The following is a 19,267-nucleotide window of genomic DNA, read 5'->3' on the forward strand; positions in this document are numbered from 1 at the left end:
GTGACTTTTATTGTGCTTGAGATTATCCCATTAAATCCCCTAAGTTATCTTAACTTTTATTCATTCTTTTTGCTTTTTGCTCTTCTGATGGGGTGATGTCACTGATCCCCTTTTTTTTTCTTCATCCTGTCTGCTCTTGAACCCCTTTAGTTTATTTTTAGTTCGATTACTGTATTATTGTATTGTATTGTTCAGTTTGCTTGGAAATTTCTTTTTTTTGTTTTTGACTTTTACAAACTGTTTATTTTCCATCAACCTTTTCCATTTCTATTTCCATTTTGTTTGCCTTTGTGGAAGAGCAGCTTAAGACCACTCAGTCGTTGTTCCTACCCATTCAGTGGCCTGAGCACTGGGAGCTGCAGACCAGTCTTCAGTGGCCGGCTGGGCGCTCCAGTCTTCAGTAGGGAGTTGCTGAATATGTACTGAGGGCACCTGCAGGCCTTCAGACCAGTGTGCGACTTCAGGCTGAGTAGCAGTGAACTCAGGAGCTGGAGCCGTCCATTCACCCTGAAGTTCCTCCTTGGTCACAGCCTTTTCAGCAGCGTCCTGCTCTTCCTTTTCAATCTCTTCAGGATCTCTGTAGAAGTAGAGATCAGTCATGACCTCCCATGGGTGTTCATGGGAAATAGTGCCACGCATGCACAGACTTCCCTGGCCAGCATCCACCACATCAGACCCACTGAGTGAGCTCCCTTGTTGTGGCAAGGGATGGCAATGTCCACATAGCACAGAGGAGAGTCTGTGTTACACAGAGAAATGGTAGGCAGGTTAACATAGGACGCCCCTGTAAGAGGCTGGTGGTCAGCCCTGGGATCAGTAACCACCAGAAGTCTCGGCTCCCAGAAGGCTGCCTGGACCTGGTAAGTGAAGGTTCCAGGAGTGAAGCGGCCGGCAATAGGAGTGGCTCCGGTAGCAGCAGCAAATTTCAGCACAGCTCGCTGGCCAGTATTCCTGGACAATATGACACTGACATCAGCTGTGTTTTCAATGGCAACGAAGACCTGAGCTGCCAGCAGAAGGTCTTCCCAGGTTCTCTTCAGATTTACGATGTAGATACCATCACTTTTTCTTTTGTAGATGTACTGTTCCATTTGAAAGTCAAGGTTGGTGCCACCTAAGTGGGTTCCTGCTGCAAGGAATTTGAGGACATCCTCCTCCTTCATTTGCAGGACATCAAGGACTCTGGACTTTGTGAAAGTTTCCCTTTGCAAAACAACGCCGTATGGACCCTTCCCTGAGCAGCTTGGAAAGCTGCTTGGAAATTTCTTATATTTTCCATCTCTCTGTTAAAATTCTCACTGTGTTTATCCACTCTTCTCTTGAGTTTGCTGAGTATCTTCATGATCATTACTTTGAACTCTTTATCAGGTAAATTACTTATCTCTATTTCACTAATACTTATTTTCTGGGATCTTATCTTGTTCTTTTGTTTGGAGCATATTCCTCTGTTTCTTCATTTTGCTTGACTCTGTTAGTTTCTATGCCTAAGATGACATTGCCATCTCTCCTAATCTTTAAGTGTTGGCATTGTGTAGGAAAAGAACCTTATCATTCAACCCTGCCCTAGCTGTTGGTGGTTGTCTCTCAAATCTTGGTCATTGTCCAAGCAGCCTATTTTATTTTTAATAGCTCCCAGTAGTTGAGGGTATGCCAAGACCAGTCACTGTCCCCAAAGGGGAGGGGATCTCATTTAGCACCTAGATTCAGGCTGATTGGAAGCCAGACCCTCTGGCAGTAGCTTTTAGAGAATGCAAATATATATAGTTATCTGGGATTGCAAATATAAGCCCTGCTGGCCACCAGAGCCAGATGATCTAGAAGTGTCCCCCGACAGCACTGACAAATATCAGCACCAGAGAAATGTATAAACTCTTTTCTTTAAGATACCAATGAGCTAGAGCAAGGCAGAGGGAGAGAACAAAGATTGCATCCACTGTTCCCCATTCCCTGAGAACACTTCTACAGGCCCTTCTAAGTGAGGCAAACCAGAAGCCTGTCCCTCAGGTCAAAGCCCCTAGTCAAGCAAATATACCTCTTTCTCAGAAAGACGAGGGATATGTTTCAATCTGCTATCTAAACAGTGCCCTAGGAGAGGTAATCTGCCAATAACTGTCTCTCTGATTGTTACAGTTCCGTGGACCCAGGAATGCAAACCCCCAGGCCTCCATATCTTGGTGATCAAGGGGTGTCCCCTGGGTTGAAGCTTCAAAAAGTGTGTCACCAGATGTAAAAACTGGGGCATCAGATGTGTGAGGAAGCTCCTCTCTGGGAGATACTGAAGCCCTGGCATGTGGCAGAAGAAAAGTGTGAAGATGACACCCATTGGCTGGAGTAAAGCAAAGGGGGAGTATAAGATGGTACCTGCCAATAAAAGAAAAAACAACAAAAAGGAAAATAAAAAAGAAAAACAGGAAAAAAAAGACACAAAAGAAGAAAAGGAAACACACACACTCACACACACATGGATGGCAATGGTGCCTGCTGGCTCTAGCAACAGAGGGAGAGCAGGAAGGAAGATGGTGCCCACCAGTCTCTGTCCCTGGACAGTGTCCCAGCAAGCCCCTGCTCCTCAGACCAATACTTTAAAGTTAGGAAATGAGTCTCCTTCAAATAAAGTCTGAGCACTTTTCAAAAGACTGCTTTTGTGCTGAGCCCCGTGGCAAATGAGTTTGCATACAAGCACTTTAAGAGCCATCCCTCAGCTTGCCACGGCTCCGTGGGTCCTGCGGGGAGAAGCCCCATTGGTCTTCAAAGCCAGATGTTTGGGGGGTTTGTCTTTCAGGTGCCAGTATGAAAAGCTGGGGTGCCTGATGTAGGGTACGAATCATCCCTCAGGGAGAAACTTCAGGTTTTGTGTTCCTTCTTCATCATGGGTCACTGCACCATCGATGGGTTTTATGGTGAAGTTGCATCTCAGCCTTTTCTGCTCATTTTGATGTAGTTTCCCTCTTGTGTGCCCAATGTGAAGGGGGTGCTCTACAGTTTTTAGGGTTTTTCAGAGAAAAATGTTTCATATATAGCTGAAGATTTGGTTTGTCCATGGGAGGAGGTGAATTTAGGAAATTTCTATGTTGCCATCTTGAACCAGAAGCCTGGTCATGTCTTCCCTTGACCTAAGACTTGTACAGGAGTTCAGGGGATGGGGCAAGATTGGGCCCAGAGCTCCTGGGTTATACTCCAAACTGCCCCTTCCCTCCGAGGAAGGGTCTAATACGGTGTCACTTCCAGGAGACTCCATGGTCCTTTTTGCAAGACTACTCCTAGCATCAGACCAGGATTGCCAGTGCCCCAGAAGTCCTCAGCATGTTGCATTTTTAGTGTAAGGACACAGAATAGGCTATTCTTGAGGTTTTAAATAAATGGTGACACTTACATCCCTGGATGCTATCTTGGGTCCTTGTATTGTGTGCCTGTTGCCAGGGAAGGGCAGGGCCACCTCGAAGGGAAGAAACTCTGCTGGGTGTTATGCATACAGATTGGTGTTAAATTCAGTTCTATTAAACATCTTTATTAATGATGTGGAAGTGGGGTGTAAACAGAACATTAATTAAGTGCCTGAATACTAAATTGGGAGGTGTTGCAAAAGACAGACTAATCACTTTATCATTTACTCAGTGTACGGAATTGCACAATTCAGTGGATCTCCTGATTAAAAGTAGAACATATCTTTGTTGACAACACTATTTGCTCAATTTGTAGCTGGCATTTTGGTTGGCTTTCTTCACATGCATGTTCTTATGCTGGAAACCTTTCTATTTATGTTAGCTTCAGAAGGATGAGTCATCCTATTTGTATATTAAGAACCCTGGAAGGGAGGACATATTTTTGAAAGGGTGAGGATATAAACAGTATCAGGGACAGAGAAGGACATACAGTAGTCAAGTTACCTCAAAAGTCTGAAGACTGAGGTGTCTATCCTGACCCTCGGTGAGGCCTCTCCTGTTCCTTATGCCGCAGCTACTCTTCTAGCGAGTGTAGAGCAGGTGAAGAACCTAGCACACTCTTTATACCCATGGTATAGATTTGGGGTCAGGAGCCCTGGATTTTAGTCCTCATTCTGCATTTTTCTGACTCCGTAGCTTTGATGAAGTCATTAAACCTCTGTGAGCCTTGGTTTCTTTATCCATGGAAGGGAAAGAATATGTTTGTCTCACAGGGCAATGCTGAGAGATGTAAATAGTGTGATATTCTTCAAAGAATTTTGTAAACTGTGAAACTGTCCAAAGTTAGTATGACCTTGGATTAATTTTCAGAGAATGAGGTGTATTATCCCAGTGCATATAATGTACTCCACATAATTATCAGCAGAGTGGCCAAGAACATTTAGAAATATGGATAGGAAATTCAATCTGGAAAAATGCTAGTAAATACTTAGGGACAGTAGAAAATTGGCAGGGTTTTGAGTTGGCAAAATTAATCCAACTATTTTTCAAATGCTTGGGTTCAACAAACTATAATGAGTTTGCCAAGCACCTTTTCTTATAAATTTTGGATCCTTTGTTTCAGCTAAAACATGATCCATAAGCTTCTGATTAATTTACACTTAATTTGCTAAAAGGCTATTTGTCAGCAGGACTCAGATGTTCCGGAAACCTGCTGGGCCCACAAAAAGATGCTTTCCAGATTTGTTTCTTCAGAAACGTTACTGGCCTGGTACACAAAGGACATATTTAAACATTATTTAGTCAAAATCCTGGTTTTAAAAATTCTTGAATATATATATATGTGTATATATATTCTTGAAAAATTCTTGAATATATATTCAATAATTTTTAAAATAAGGATATATATATATATATATATAATATTCAGGTGGAATTTATTGCTTGACTCCTACCACTCATCCTTCTCTCTCTTAGCAGTTCTGACAAAGTATAAGCAAATGCAAAGACTGCGCTAGTCAGAGCCCAGACTATGAACCCCGTTAAGGGAAGTCTGGGTTGGAGAGGGTTGGAGAGGTCCCCCATGGAGCTTCCCATGTCCTTGCCCTCACCCGGAGGGTACTTGACATGCCTACCTGCAGGCACGCTGTGAAGAGCAGAGCCTGGAAGAGTTAGCCTGCCCAGGCTGTAGGCCGTGCACACGCACCCCGGAGCTGGGGTGGGCCGTGGCGCTGCGTGGCGTTCACTGGCAATTTTGACGGATCATCTCCCCTCCCACGTCCCATGGGCTGCTTGCCACGAGGCTCTGTTTCTGGGTCCCAGATAAGAGTCTCCAGTCCACTCGGATGCCAGAAACCTTGTCTGCTCATCAGATCTTCTGCGACAGGTTCCCTTCTGGGGGGGTTGGTGGATTATATTCAAAACAGAGTTGCAGGAACAGAATGACAGAGAATGACAGCGAATGAGTTGTGACTGTTCCCCCCTCCCAGATGCTTTCATGAATGATCCTAGGACTCAAGGACCACAGCTGAGTTTCTGGTGTCTGTTATTCCTGCTCTGGGGTCGTAGAATGATGCTCACACCCCTGCCACTCAGCTGTCAAGAATAGAAGGTTAACAGTGCTCCCCTAAAAAGGCCTGCTGAGGGGACAACTTTGTCATTGTAAGTGACAGGGGTGCCAGGCTGCCCCGGGGGTGAGCACTGCCCACTGCTTGAGGCACCGTCAGGTGGACCAGTCATGACGGCTCATGGCTCACGTGGTGACCTGCATGCAGAGCCATGCACACTGTCCTCAGCCACAGGGAGACTCGTGGCTCGGCTCTGTCTGCCCCTCGTTTTCCTTCCAGCAAGCTCTCATTAGGCAAGAATGTTGTCTTTTCTGATTACATCGCATATGCGCCTAGAAGGATGAAAGGAAAGAAATCTTGGACAGCACATCGTATCCCTTGTCTGGGTTTGGGCTTCCACCTCCAGGAAGGCTAAGTGATGTGTATCCCAAAGAACCTGACTGGCATTTAGGCTTTGTCACCTGAACTCCGATGACTGTGAGCCACTTAATATAACCCGTTTAGCCTTGGTGTTCTCATTTGTAAGATGTAGATAAAAGAAATAAGTTTAGTGTGAAGATTTCATTTTTTAATGTATATAAATCCCCAAACCCAGTGTCTGGCACATGGAGGGTGTTTAATAGATGATAATTGCTATTATGGTCCATTTAATTTGGATTTATTTTTATTTTGCTTCCTTTTCTACGTCTCATGCCCTGAGGTTGTGGGCTCGCTCCCCTGGGGACAGCCTGCCTGGCACTGTGGGGAATCCCACACTGGAATTAGCTGGGGGCTGGGAGCTTGCTCCTGTGCTTTCTGTGGGTCATCTGAGATGCTCTGTAAATGGGGTACAGATGAGGCCGTCTGCAAGACTAAATCTCTTCATGTTCTAAAAGTCTGCATGAGTCCTATAGTATATGCATATTGCATTTTGGAAGTTGTTTCCTTCGCGTCCACATTTAGTTAGCGTTGGGTAATAAATTGGAAGTTAGTAAGCTGAATGTTATCCAGCTTGGTGTTCAGTGTTAAGAATTTTTCTAGGTTGTCACCTGCCAGAGAGCCTCCAGAACCCTGAGCTGCAGTTCTGTTCCCTGGACTTGCGCCTTCTCTCAGGTGCCCCCCTCCCCCTGCCCCAGAAGGTTGGTGTCACATGCAGAAGCAGCAACAAGGGCTGCCTTATCGCATGGGATGGATAATGGGAAACTGCCGTCTTCATAGAGTGGGTTTGCAATTAGAAACAGTCTTCTAAGAAGCTTGAAAAATTTCCAAGTGAAATGAGTGAGTCTTGTGATTCCCGGGCATACTTAAGAAAGCAAAAACAAAAGTAGTGCATATCCTTAACCCTTGATCTTAATACCTCTGAAGAAACAAAGTATGAAGTTTTCACTTTCGGAGTTCAGGGATTTAACGCTACTATATGACGGTGGTTGTTTTAAAGGTGTGAAGACGGGCGCCTGGGGGGCTCAGCTGGCGGAGCGTCTGACTCTTGATTTTGACTCAGGTCATGATCTCAGCGTCATGAGATCGAGCCTCACGTCGGGCTCCGTGCTCAGCACAGAGTCTGCTTGTCCCTCTCCCTCTGCTCTTCCCCCCACTCGCACTTGCACTCTCTCTCTCTCTGTCAAATAAAAAAATAAAATCTTAAAAAAAAGGTGTGAAGAACTGTCCATCCCATTCTGTATATTCAGGGAGCTTTGAAATGAAAATATGGACACAGCAAAGTCCTCCACAAGCATCCCTTAGGCTAGCTCCCAGAGACCAAACCCAGGCTGGCCAGATGCTACCTTGACATGGAAATCCTCACATGCCTGGGGGTGCTGAGCTGTGAGAGGTAAGTAGGGAAAGGTGGGGAGGGGAGTGGCCTCGTTGGCCGAGCACCACGGGGCCATCCACGGTGCCAGCTCGAGGGGGCTGCTGGAGTTACAAACCTCTGCATCTTATGAATTCATTTTGGCCCTGGAGAATCTGTCACAACCATGCTCATACTGCCATTGGAAGGGAAGAGGCGTGAAAACCAAACTGGATGATTTCTCTGATCCTCGTTCTGGAAATGTTTACACTGAGTTTGCCTCTCCATCAGAGATCGTAATTCAGTTAAACTTTGAGATATAAAGAGCATCTGATCTGGAACCAGACCCGGACTTAAGTGTTCATCTCATCCCTTAAAGCTGTGCAAGCTTGGGCAGGCTGCTTAACTTCTCTCGTTCTCGGTTTACTCATTTGTCCAAGTGGAATGAATGGCACCACAGGTTTCCCCGGACCCGTGAGAACCGAGGAAGACAGGGGCTGTGCAATGTGCCTCAGGAACTGTTGTGGGTCTCAGGGATGCTGTGGGGACAGGAAGCTTCCTTTTGAACCCAAGTACTATTTACTCAAAGTTCCAGACCCAGCTGGAGGGTCAAGGGTGTCCCCTGGGGCTCTCTGTGCATGAAGACCTGCAGAACACCCTGGAAACAAACTCATCCTAAGGCAAAAAAGTGAGAAATGGGAGAAAAGCCAGGACAACGGCTAATGGAGGGAAGAGGAAGGGAATTCTGAATGGAGGCTTGTTACCTGTCTTTTCCTATGCCTGCCTTCTCCACTCACCCTCCCACGGCACATGTGGAGGGGAGGCCTCGACAAGACTGAGAAAGCAAAGAACCACCTCTTGAAATCTCTGAGCAACCTGGTGGCTTTGCATGGACTCATCCAAAGGGCCAAAGCACCAAACGGGAGAGAGGCCTTGTCCAAGCTGGTTCCCAGCCCCAGCGCCACCTGCACGGCTGGCAGCCTGTCCCCGTCGGCGGCACCTCCTGCCGTGGCTCTCACGCTGTGTGTGGCTGGAGGCAGGGACAGCGCTGAGAGCCTGGCCAGCTGCTGGACTCAGCAAGAAGCAAAGCCCTTGGCCTGAGTTTGTGCAGCCTCTCGAGGGAAGCGGGGCAGACATTCTTAGAGTTACCGGTGGTGCAGGTGGAGAGAGGGCCAAGGGATGTTGCTGCACCAGAACACCCTAAAGAAGGCCGGGAAGGGGGACGGGGCAGATGGTGATGTCTCATGGCACTGACAGAGCTTGTTTATGAATCTGTCCCCACCAAGGACTCGGGAGGATTTGGGGTGGAGGATGGAAGTCTTGCAATTGCAAGGGAGGGCGAGAGAAAGACAAAATGCATACTGATGGCTTCTCCCAGTAGAAGGTTCTCTTGCAGAACCTGCCGGGAGTGGCCTTGGGAAGCCTGGCTCACATGACAAGTGTCATTAATGTCCGGTTCTCAAAATACTCTTTCCCTTTCAAAAACAGGTACCTGTGTGTTTTTGTCACTGAATAGAAATGCTTGTCCTCCTGATAACTCACAAACATCGAAATGGTTTTTGCTTCCTGACCAGGACTGAAAAGGGATTGGGGTGGTTGCGTTGCTATTGCTCAGAGAGCAATCCACTGGCAAGTTCTGGAGTGGTTTCATTAGCAAGGAGGTGACAGCACATCAGGGGGTGCAGGATTTTTCTCCATCTTAAAACCTTGCTATCTGGTTGGGAAAGTGAACACTCCACATGCAAAAGGCAATTCATATTAGCTTTGAAATTCAGAGATAGTTGGCACCCCGGAGGAGGCAGCCTTATCGGAGAGGAACGGTGTTCCCTATCGCAGACTTCCCCTGGCGAGAGGAGGGGTTGTGATCACCACCACGTATGCACAGAGGCACCGTTCCCAGAATTGGAATTGTGTTGCAATGAGCTTAAATATATTACCTTTAAAAGATGTTCTCATTTGTCTGATTCAAAACAAACCTGAGGGTTGGCTGCATGTAAACGCCCCGCAAACATCTATTTCTAATAACACCCTAGTTTCTTTTATGCTTTTGCCTCTGTCTGCCCTCTGCTCCCTCGGTGTATATTTAACACTCACATTATTGCAGAACAGCCTGGGATGAGCCACTTAGGATCGTCTCTGTTCCCATTACACTTATGTCTCTTAGTTAAGGATGCTAATTCTCCAAGCAGCTCTGCACTGCCTCTTCACTCCTCTGGATCCTGAAGGCGATGCTAATCAGCCCTCCTAACAGCTGTCTCGGCATCCCAAATGTCGCGAGAACATTCCTTCCTGCAGTAGCAGCAACTCTTCCAACCCGCTGCCATCCTCACATCCACTCCTTTCTCTTCAGTCGGGACTTCTCGCTGGAGAGCTATTTGATGTCTGGATTCTCCTGCTCTCCTCCCTTGCCAAGGATTCACTTCAAGTTATCAGTGCTGGGTAATATTTGAGCCTGGTTTTTTGGATAATAACCATGGGAAGGGAACTAGAGCCTTGATCTCTCCCGATCACGAGCCACCCACGTTTTGCAGGTGTCCCCTCAGGGCCGTCATGAGGTTGCTTAGAGTGCACAGTGCCTCCACGAGAGGAGACCCGTGGAAAAACCACGAGGTCTGGCCACTGACTCCTTCTTCCGGGCTGCTTTCCCTTCATGTGACCAAGGTCCGGGGCCTGACTCCCCAGTGCCTGGCCATGCACCTGCTCCTAAGAAGCTGTGGTTGGTTTCCTTGGGAAGCAACTCCTTTCCTTAATTGTAGTCTGGGGGCTTTCCCCTCTCTTCAGGTATATTTCGCATGGTAAGGCATTTCAAAGAACTGTTTGCTGATTTTCCACTGCACTACCAACTCCAAGAATCTCATGCCTGGATCCCTCGCCGTCCCAACAGCTGCTCATCCATTGCTGTGATTGTCTTAGCCTCTTCCAGGACAACGGGAAAGAATGGAAAGGACAAAAAAAAAAAAAAAGAGTTTGTTAGAGTGGAACCCAAAGTGTGGTAGCCGGATGACATCCCTATAATTGAAGTATTTATGTGTCTAAATAGTTCAGTATCGTCTGCAAATAAACACGAGGTGCGCAGAAGTGAGTCTATCACACCTGCTCAGGCGGGTCCACGCTTGCAACCTTGTGACTTTTCTTGGAACGCTGGAAGGATTTTCTCTCCTTGAGTTCCCATTAATTTAAATCAAAACTAAAGTTCCCTGTGCCTCTCTTTGCTAGTGACATTTTCCACTTCACACATTGTCAACCTCATTTAACATGTTGCTACTCGGCTGTGGTCACCTCAGAGGGGAATAGCGCACCCCAAACAGCCGTGGCTCTTCTTTGCCTCCTCCCTGCCTCCCCCTCCCTCCCCGTCCCTCCCCCTTCTCTCCCGGGAAGCACTCCCTGTGCTGAAGGCCCGAGTCCAGGTGTGTGGTCTGAGGAAGCTCGCCATTGGCATTGCCCGCTGCGGGCACCAGTGATGGTCAGCTCCCTTCTCTCTGTTCTTCTGGGCGTTTCCAATGGACTCAGATGTCTGGATCGCCTCATGATAAAATTAACTTAAGCAACAATCTGCACCATGGAGCATTCCCTGGAAGGCAGGAGAGAAAGACCAGAGGTAAAAAAAAAAAAACAAAACAAAGGCGAGGCAATGATAATCCACCAAAGGTCAGCTGAGAGTCCGTGGGCCAACTCAGGGCCAGGATTGTACTCTGTTGTACAGGGATTCGTTGTCAGCACTAAAATAGTGTCCGGAGATATCATTTAAAAATTCAGACTCTGGCTTCTCTGTAAATATCAGTCAGTCTGCCAATGCAGGGCCTGTGTTTCCCTATGGAAATGAGCTTGCTGGCCTTCAGTGGGGCTGACTCCGGATATGCCACCCTCCCGAGAAGACATCCTTCACTTAGTCATGGACCTGACCTATCCCTCTTGGCATTCAAACTCCCAGCTCCTGCCCTGAATTTGGTAATGCTGGAGGCTCCCATCTGCATGCTACCTTCGTCTGGAAGTTAGAGGAAAAGCTTGCACACTGTATGAATTTGATTGAGGCTTATTTCAATGCATACCTGAAAGTCAGAGGTAGCCTTTGAACACTTCTCATGATGAGTAGTTCCCTGGAAATATTTTTTCAAAAATGAGAAAGCCAACTTTAGAAAAGAATCTAGATTTCTTCCTAGAGTCAAATATCACACCAAGAGCAGAATTCACTGAACTCAATGCATACCCACTGGTGTGTGTTAGTCTCCCGCTGTAAGGCAGGCACTGGAGTGACTGTGCCTCTCTCCTCACCAGAACTCAGGCTCCCTGGGCAGGAACTTTGTCTCCCCCACTGTCCCAACCAGAGCCTGAGACATACACTTTTTGAATTGAATGTTGAGTGAATGTGAAGACAGAGGGAAAAATGGACAAGGCTCTTCCTTCAGGTGGACATCTAAACACAGAAGGGCAGGGGAGATTTCTCCAGTGAAGGTGAGAATGAGGCAGGGTGGAGGGCCCAGCATGTGCAAAGGCCAGGGGGTTAGAGAGAGTGGATGTGCATGGGGAACAGAGAGGAGCTGGGTTGCAAATGAAGAGAGAAGCAGCTGGAGGGCTAGGCAGGAGCCAGAATCTGGAGGACCCACAGAGTGAACACGGGAGTCTGCAACGGTTGTCAGAGGAAGAGGACAAGTGGAGGCAGGAAGGAAAGGGGACAGAGCAGGAGAGAACTGACCCCAAAGTCAAAGACCTTTAATTAGAGAATGAGGAAGCAACCAACTGTTGGGCAGCTTCAGCATTTCCAGTGGGGGAATGGGCGTCCCCCTGGGGTGCAGGGGGGCCCTGCCTCTGGGTGTAGTCAGGCTCCAGTTAACACTAGAAGGTGGACAAAATGTGAGCTTTTGAGTCAGATGGCCTTAATTTAAATTCCAGCTTTGATATTTGGTTGCTGCTGGGGAAAATCCTTAATTTCTCTGTGCCCTGGTTTTCTAATTTGCAAAATGAGGACAATAATACTTATTTTTAATGGTGGCTACAAAGATTATATAAGATTATAAGATGATGTATATAAACTTGACAGTAGTAGTGAGAAATGAGTAAATGATAGACACTACTTAGTACTGGAATCTTCTACATGTGATGGTCTACACGGAAGACAAAAACCTTCTCAAGGCCTTTCTGTTCCTTTGACTCAGTGAGGATGTCTGACCAGACAGGAAACCTGGACCCAAGGTGGCCTTCCAAAAACAGCTTTTGCAGATGAGGATGAAGATATATTAAGGCAAATGCATTAGTCTTCTAGGGTTGCTGTAATGAAGTCCCACAAACTGGGTGAGATGAACAACAGAAATTCATTGTCTCCTAGTTCTGGAGGCCTCAGGTCTGAGATCCAGGTGTGGGCAGCATGGGTTCCTTCTGAGGCCATGAGGGAGATCCCCTCCACACCTCTCCCCCTGCCCCCAGTGGGCTGCTGGCCTTCAGTGCTCCTTGGCTTGTGGAAACATGGCCCTGACCTCCACCTTCATCTTCACATGGCCTTCTCCGTGTCCATGCTTGTGTCCACCCTCATGGCCTCATCTCAACCTAGCTAGTTCTACTTGCAATGACCCTATCTCCAAATAAGGTCATGTTCCAAGTTCCTAGGGTTTAGGACTTCAACATTTGGGGGCACACATTTCAGCCCATATACATAACATAAATGTGATGGACAAAGCTTTAAAAAGTGCCCCTTCCTTTTTTTCTTGACAAATGAAGACTTTTGTCACTTGGGTTGTTGTTTGCCTCTCTACCCTGGTTCTGCCATACACTCCCAGTGTACACTTGATGGCCTGCCTTCCTGGCGTATTGAACCTCATAGTCCCAATGGTTCCCACTTTGCGATGGCCACCCTCTCACTTGATGACACACTGTCATTGCAGCATCACTAATAGACACGTCTGTCTTTGATTCACTCGGCTGCTCCCATTAAACTGTCTGACCCATCAGTCCAGTTATTCATTCATCTTAACCTTCTCCTTATCCATTAGCCCCTCTCTTTACTTCCTTCCATATCCACCTTCAATGCGGTGGTCCATCAAATTATCACTTACCTAATATACTCCCTGTCTTGTAACTTTGTTAGTCGTAACTCCAGCTCTAGGTGAACACAACAATATATTTTCACTGTGCTACTCAAGCATCTCAGGAAGGCAGAGAAATTCACACCATTGGGCAGCTAGGAGAACACCAGCCTTGAGTGGATCTCCACCCTTCCCGGTAATCCTTAATTACTCTTTCAAACTTTCTTCCCTCTTTCAGAAACTCTAAAGCCTCAACAATATCCTCCCTCTCAGAAGTGAACCCTGATTCTTTTCAGGGAAAATGAGAGTATTTCGATTCAAACTGATCAACTTTCTTCTACCAAGCCAATACACCTGCCTATCTTGTTCACTCCCGTCTTCATTCCCTCCTTCTGCACTTGGAGGAGGGAATCATCCTCCTGATGATGCTTCCATTCTGTCTGCATTCCACACTGTTATCTCCTCCCATCTTTGAGAAATGTCTCAGTATTGATTATTCTTTCTAGCTTTAATTCTCTCTTCTTCTACATTCTTATTAGTATTTAAATATGCTTAAGTGTCTACCATCTTTATAGAAGAAATGCATCTCTTTTGATCTGACATTTGTCTTTTAGTTTCTTCTTTATCTCTTTTCTCTTCCACAACCAAATTCCTTGAAAAAAGTGTATGTAATTACTAGATGATTTTTTAGCTACAGAAATATGTAATTTATTTTATCCTATCTACATATAAGGGTTACATTTTCATAAGTTTTTATTTTTAATTGTGGTAAAATACACATAACATAAAATTTACCTTCTTAACCATTTTTAAGTGTACAGTTCAGTGGTGTTAAGTATGTTCACAGTTCTGTGTAGCCAGTCTCCAGAACTTTCATCTCACAAAACTAAAATTTTTGCCCATTGAACAAGTGCCCCCCTTCACCCCTCTCTTCAGCCCCTGGCAACCACCATTCTGCTTTCTGTCTCTATGAATTTGACTACTCAAGCTACCTCATATAAGTGAAATCACACATTATTTTCCTTTTTTGTGCTAGCTTATTTCATTTAGCATAATGCTATTTATCCATGTATTAACATGTGTCAGAATTTCCTTCATTTTTAAGGCTGAATAATATTCCCTTGTATGTATAGACTACATTTTTAAAATTCATTCATCTGCCAATGTATGCTTGTGCTGCTTCTACCTTTTTGCTGTTGTGAATATGCATCTATGAACATGGTATACCAACATCTCTTCCAGACCTGGCTTTCAATTCTCTTGGGTATACACTCAGTAGTGGAATTACTGGATTATATGGTAGCTCTATCTTTAATTTTTTGAGGAACCACCACACTGTTTTCCACCAGTTTACCTTCCCACCAACAGTGCACAAGAGTTCTAAATTTTTAGTCCACATCTTCACCAACACTTGTTATTTTCTGTTTGTTTGTTTTCTTTTCATAGCAGACATCCTAATGGGTGTGAGGTAGTATCTTATTGTGGTTTTGATTAGCATTTCCCTGATTAGTGATGTTGAACATCTTTTCACTTGCTTGTTGGTTATTTGTATGTCTTCTTTGGAGAAATGTCTATTCAAGTCCTTTGCCCAGTTTTAGCATTCTCTTTGCAGCATTTGGTTTGATAGATCTCTACCTTCTTTTGTACCATTGGCTTCCTTGACATCAGATATTTCTATTTTCCCCATTCTTATGGCTGCTCCTTTTCAGTCCACTTTTCTGGCTCATCTTCTTCTACCATGCTTTTGCTTTTTGCGCAGGTTTTTTTTCTCAGGTCTCCTTTCCTTCCCACTCTACTCTTGCAGGGAGAGCTCATCCTTACTCATGGCTGTTGCAGTCTGCAAGCACCATTTATATTCCAGTGGCTCTTAAATTTAAATTTCTAGATCAGCCAGCTTCTCTGAATTCCAGATGCATATTGTCTAATTGCCCACTTGACATTTCCACTTGCATATGTTAAGGGTACTTCACCATGTTAAAAACTGAATCTGTGATCTGTCCCCAGAAGTCATTCTTCCGCCTGGATTTCCTACCTCAGAAAAATCACCCTTATCTATCTGGTTCCCAGAAACCTCAGAATTATGACATTGTCCTCCTTTCTTTTGAATCTTGAGGATTTCAATTATTAAAAATAATAAACAATTCATACATATATTTCTGCTCTTGCCTACTTATATTCATCCTCATTGCTACACACGTGTCTAACTCTTATTGTTGCTTTCTAATTCAATTCCTATATTGAATTTTCTGTTTATATACTGCATGCATAGTGATGTTTTTGAAATAAACATTGGAGTGTCCCTATCCATTTTCTAAAATCCTTTATGGACTTCCTTTTTATAAAAATTTTTTTATTGTTATGTTAATCACCATACATTACATCATTAGTTTTTGATGTAGTGTTCCATGATTCATTGTTTGTGCATAACACCAGTGCTCCATGCAGAACATGCCCTCTTTAATACCCATCACCAGGCTAACCCATCCTACCACCCCCCCTCCCCTCTAGAACCCTCAGTTTGTTTTTCAGAGTCCATTCTCTCTCATGGTTCGTCTCCCCCTCTGATTTCCCCCTCTTCATTCTTCCCCTCCTGCTATCTTCTTTTTCTTCTTTTTCTTTTTCTTAACATATATTGCATCATTTGTTTCAGAGGTACAGATCTGTGATTGAACAGTCTTGCACAATTCACAGCACTCACCATAGCCCATACCCTCCCCAGTGTCTATCAACCAGCCACCCCATCCCTCCCACCCCACCCCCCACTCCAACAACCCTCAGTTTGTCTCCTGAGATTAAGAATTCCTCATATCAGTGAGGTCATATGATACATGTCTTTCTCTGATTGACTTATTTCGCTCAGCATAACACCTTCCAGTTCCATCCATGTCATTGCAAATGGCAAGATTTCACTCCTTTTGATGACTGCATAATATTCCATTGTATATATATATACCACATCTTCTTTATCCATTCATCTGTCGATGGATATCTTGGCTCTTTCCACAGTTCGGCTATTGTGGACATTGCTGCTATAAACATTGGGGTACACGTACCTCTTCGGATCCCTACATTTGTATCTTTGGGGTAAATACCCAGTAATGCAATTGCTGGATCGTATGGTAGCTCTATTGTCAACTTTTTGAGGAACTTCCAAACTATTTTCCAGAGTGGTTGCACCAGCTTGCATTCCCACCAACAGTGTAGGAGGGTTCCCCTTTCTCCGCATCCCCGCCAACATCTGTCGTTTCCTGACTTGTTAATTTTAGCCATTCTGACTGGTGTGAGGTGGTATCTCATTGAGGTTTTGATTTGGATTTCCCTGATGCCAAGCAATGTTGAGCACTTTTCCATGTGTCTGTTGGCCATTTGGATGTCTTCTTTGGGAAAATGTCTGTTCATGTCTTCTGCCCATTTCTTGATTGGATTCTTTGTTCTTTGGGTGTTGAGTTTGATAAGTTCTTTATAGATTTTGGACACTAGCCCTTTATCTGATATGTCCTTTGCAAATATCTTCTCCCATTCTGTCAGTTGTCTTTTGGTTTTGTTGACTGTTTCCTTTGCTGTGCAAAAGCTTTTTATCTTGATGAAGTCCCAATAGTTCATTTTTGCCCTTGCTTCCCTTGCCTTTGGTGATGTTTCTAGGAAGAAGTTGCTTTGGCTGAGGTCGAAGAGGTTGCTGCCTGTGTTCTCCTTTAGGATTTGGATGGACTCCTGTCTCACATTGAGGTCTTTCAACCATTTGGAGTCTATTTTTGTGTGTGGTGTAAGGAAATGGTCCAGTTTCATTCTTCTGCATGTGGCTGTCCAATTTTGCCAACACCATTTGTTGAAGAGACTGTCTTTTTTCCATTGGACATTCTTCCCTGCTTTGTCGAAGATTAGTTGACCATAGAGTTGAGGGTCCATTTCTGGGCTCTCTATTCTGTTCCATTGATCTATGTGTCTGTTTTTGTGCCAGTACCATACTGTCTTGATGATGACAGCTTTGTAATAGAGCTGGAAGTCTGGAATTGTGATGCCGCCAGCCTTGCTTTTCTTTTTCAACATTCCTCTGGCTATTTGGGGTCTTTTCTGGTTCCATACAAATTTTAGGATTATTTGTTCCATTTCTTTGAAAAAAGTGGATGGTATTTTGATGGGGATTGCATTGAATGTGGAGATTGCTCTAGGTAGCATCTTCACAATATTTGTTCTTCCAATCCATGAGCATGGAATGTTTTTCCATTTCTTTGTGTCTTCCTCAATTTCTTTCATGAGTATTTTATAGTTTTCTGAGTACAGATCCTTTGCCTCTTTGGTTAGATTTATTCCTAGGTATCTTATGGTTTTGGGTGCAACTGTAAATGGGATCGACTCCTTAATTTCTCCTTCTTCTGTCTTGTTGTTGGTGTATAGGAATGCCACTGATTTCTGTGCATTGATTTTTATATCCTGGCACTTTACTGAATTCCTGTATGAGTTCTAGCAGTTTTGGGGTGGAGTCTTTTGGATTTTCCACATAAAGTATCATATCATCTGCAAACAGTGAGAGTTTGACTTCTTCTTTGCCCATTTGGATGCCTTTGATTTCTTTTTGTTGTCTGATTGCTGTGGCTAGGACTTCTAGTACTATGTTGAATAGCAGTGGTGATAGTGGACATCCCTGCCGTGTTCCTGACCTTAGGGGGAAAGCTCTCAGTTTTTCCCCATTGAGAATGATATTCGCTGTGGGTTTTTCATAGATGGCTTTTATGATATTGAGGTATGTACCCTCTATCCCTATACTCTGAAGAGTTTTGACCAAGAAAGGATGCTGTACTTTGTCAAATGCTTTTTCTGCATCTATTGAGAGGATCATATGATTCTTGTTCTTTCTTTTGTTAATGTATTGTATCACGTTGATTGATTTGTGGATGTTGAACCAGCCTTGCAGCCCAGGGATAAATCCCACTTGGTCGTGGTGAATAATCCTTTTAATGTACTGTTGGATCCTATTGGCTAGTATTTTGGTGAGAATTTTTGCATCCATGTTCATCAAGGATATTGGTCTGTAATTCTCCTTTCTGCTGGGGTCTTTGTCTGGTTTAGGGATCAAGGTAATGGTAGCCTCATAAAAGGAGTTTGGAAGTTTTCCTTCCATTTCTATTTTTTGGAACAATTTCAGAAGAATAGGCATTAATTCTTCTTGAAATGTTTGGTAGAATTCCCCTGGGAAGCCATCTGGCCCTGGGCTTTTGTTTTTTGGGAGATTTTTGATGACTGCTTCAATTTCCTTAGTGGTTATAGGTCTGTTCAGGTTTTCTATTTCTTCCTGGTTCAGTTTTGGTAGTTGATACATCTCTAGGGATGCATCCATTTCTTCCAGGTTATCTAATTTGCTGGCATAGAGTTGCTCATAATATGTTCTCATAATTGTTTGTATTTCTTTGGGTTGGTTGTGATCTCTCCTCTTTCAGTCATGCTTTTGTTGATTTGGGTCATTTCTCTTCTCTTTTTGATAAGTCTGGCCAGGGGTTTATCAATCTTGTTAATTCTTTCAGAGAACCAGCTCCTAGTTTCGTTGATCTGTTCTACTGTTCTTTTGGTTTCTATTTCATTGATTTCTGCTCTGATGTTTATTATTTCTCTTCTCCTGCTGGGTTTAGGCTTTATTTGCTGTTCTTTCTCTATCTCCTTTAGGTGTAGGGTTAGGTTGTGTACTTGAGATCTTTCTTGTTTCTTGAGAAAGGCTTGTATTGCTATATACTTTCCTCTTAGGACTGCCTTTGCTGCATCCCAAAGATTTTGAACAGTTGTGTTTTCATTTTCATTGGTTTCCATGTATTTTTTTAATTCTTCTTTAATTTCCTGGTTGACCCATTTATTCTTTAGTAGGATGCTCTTTAGCCTCCATGTAGTTGAGTTCTTTCTGACTTTCCTCTTGTGATTGAGTTCTAGTTTCAAAGCACTGTGGTCTGAAAATAGGCAGGGAATGATCCCAATCTTTTGGTACCAGTTGAGATCTGATTTATGACTTAGGACGTGATCTATTCTGGAGAATGTTCCATGGGTACT

General features: G+C 44.4%; 1 pseudogene; it reads right to left on the reverse strand.

Annotated features, from left to right (window-relative positions):
- Positions 1–288: 288 nt before the first annotated feature.
- Positions 289–19,267, reverse strand: part of LOC118001926 — a 32,816-nt pseudogene continuing 13,837 nt past the window's right edge.

The sequence above is a fragment of the Mirounga leonina genome, unplaced genomic scaffold (genome assembly GCF_011800145.1).
Source record: "Mirounga leonina isolate KUSES-001 unplaced genomic scaffold, KU_Mleo_1.0 Mir_55, whole genome shotgun sequence".
In the NCBI taxonomy this organism is placed as follows: Eukaryota; Metazoa; Chordata; class Mammalia; order Carnivora; family Phocidae; genus Mirounga; species Mirounga leonina.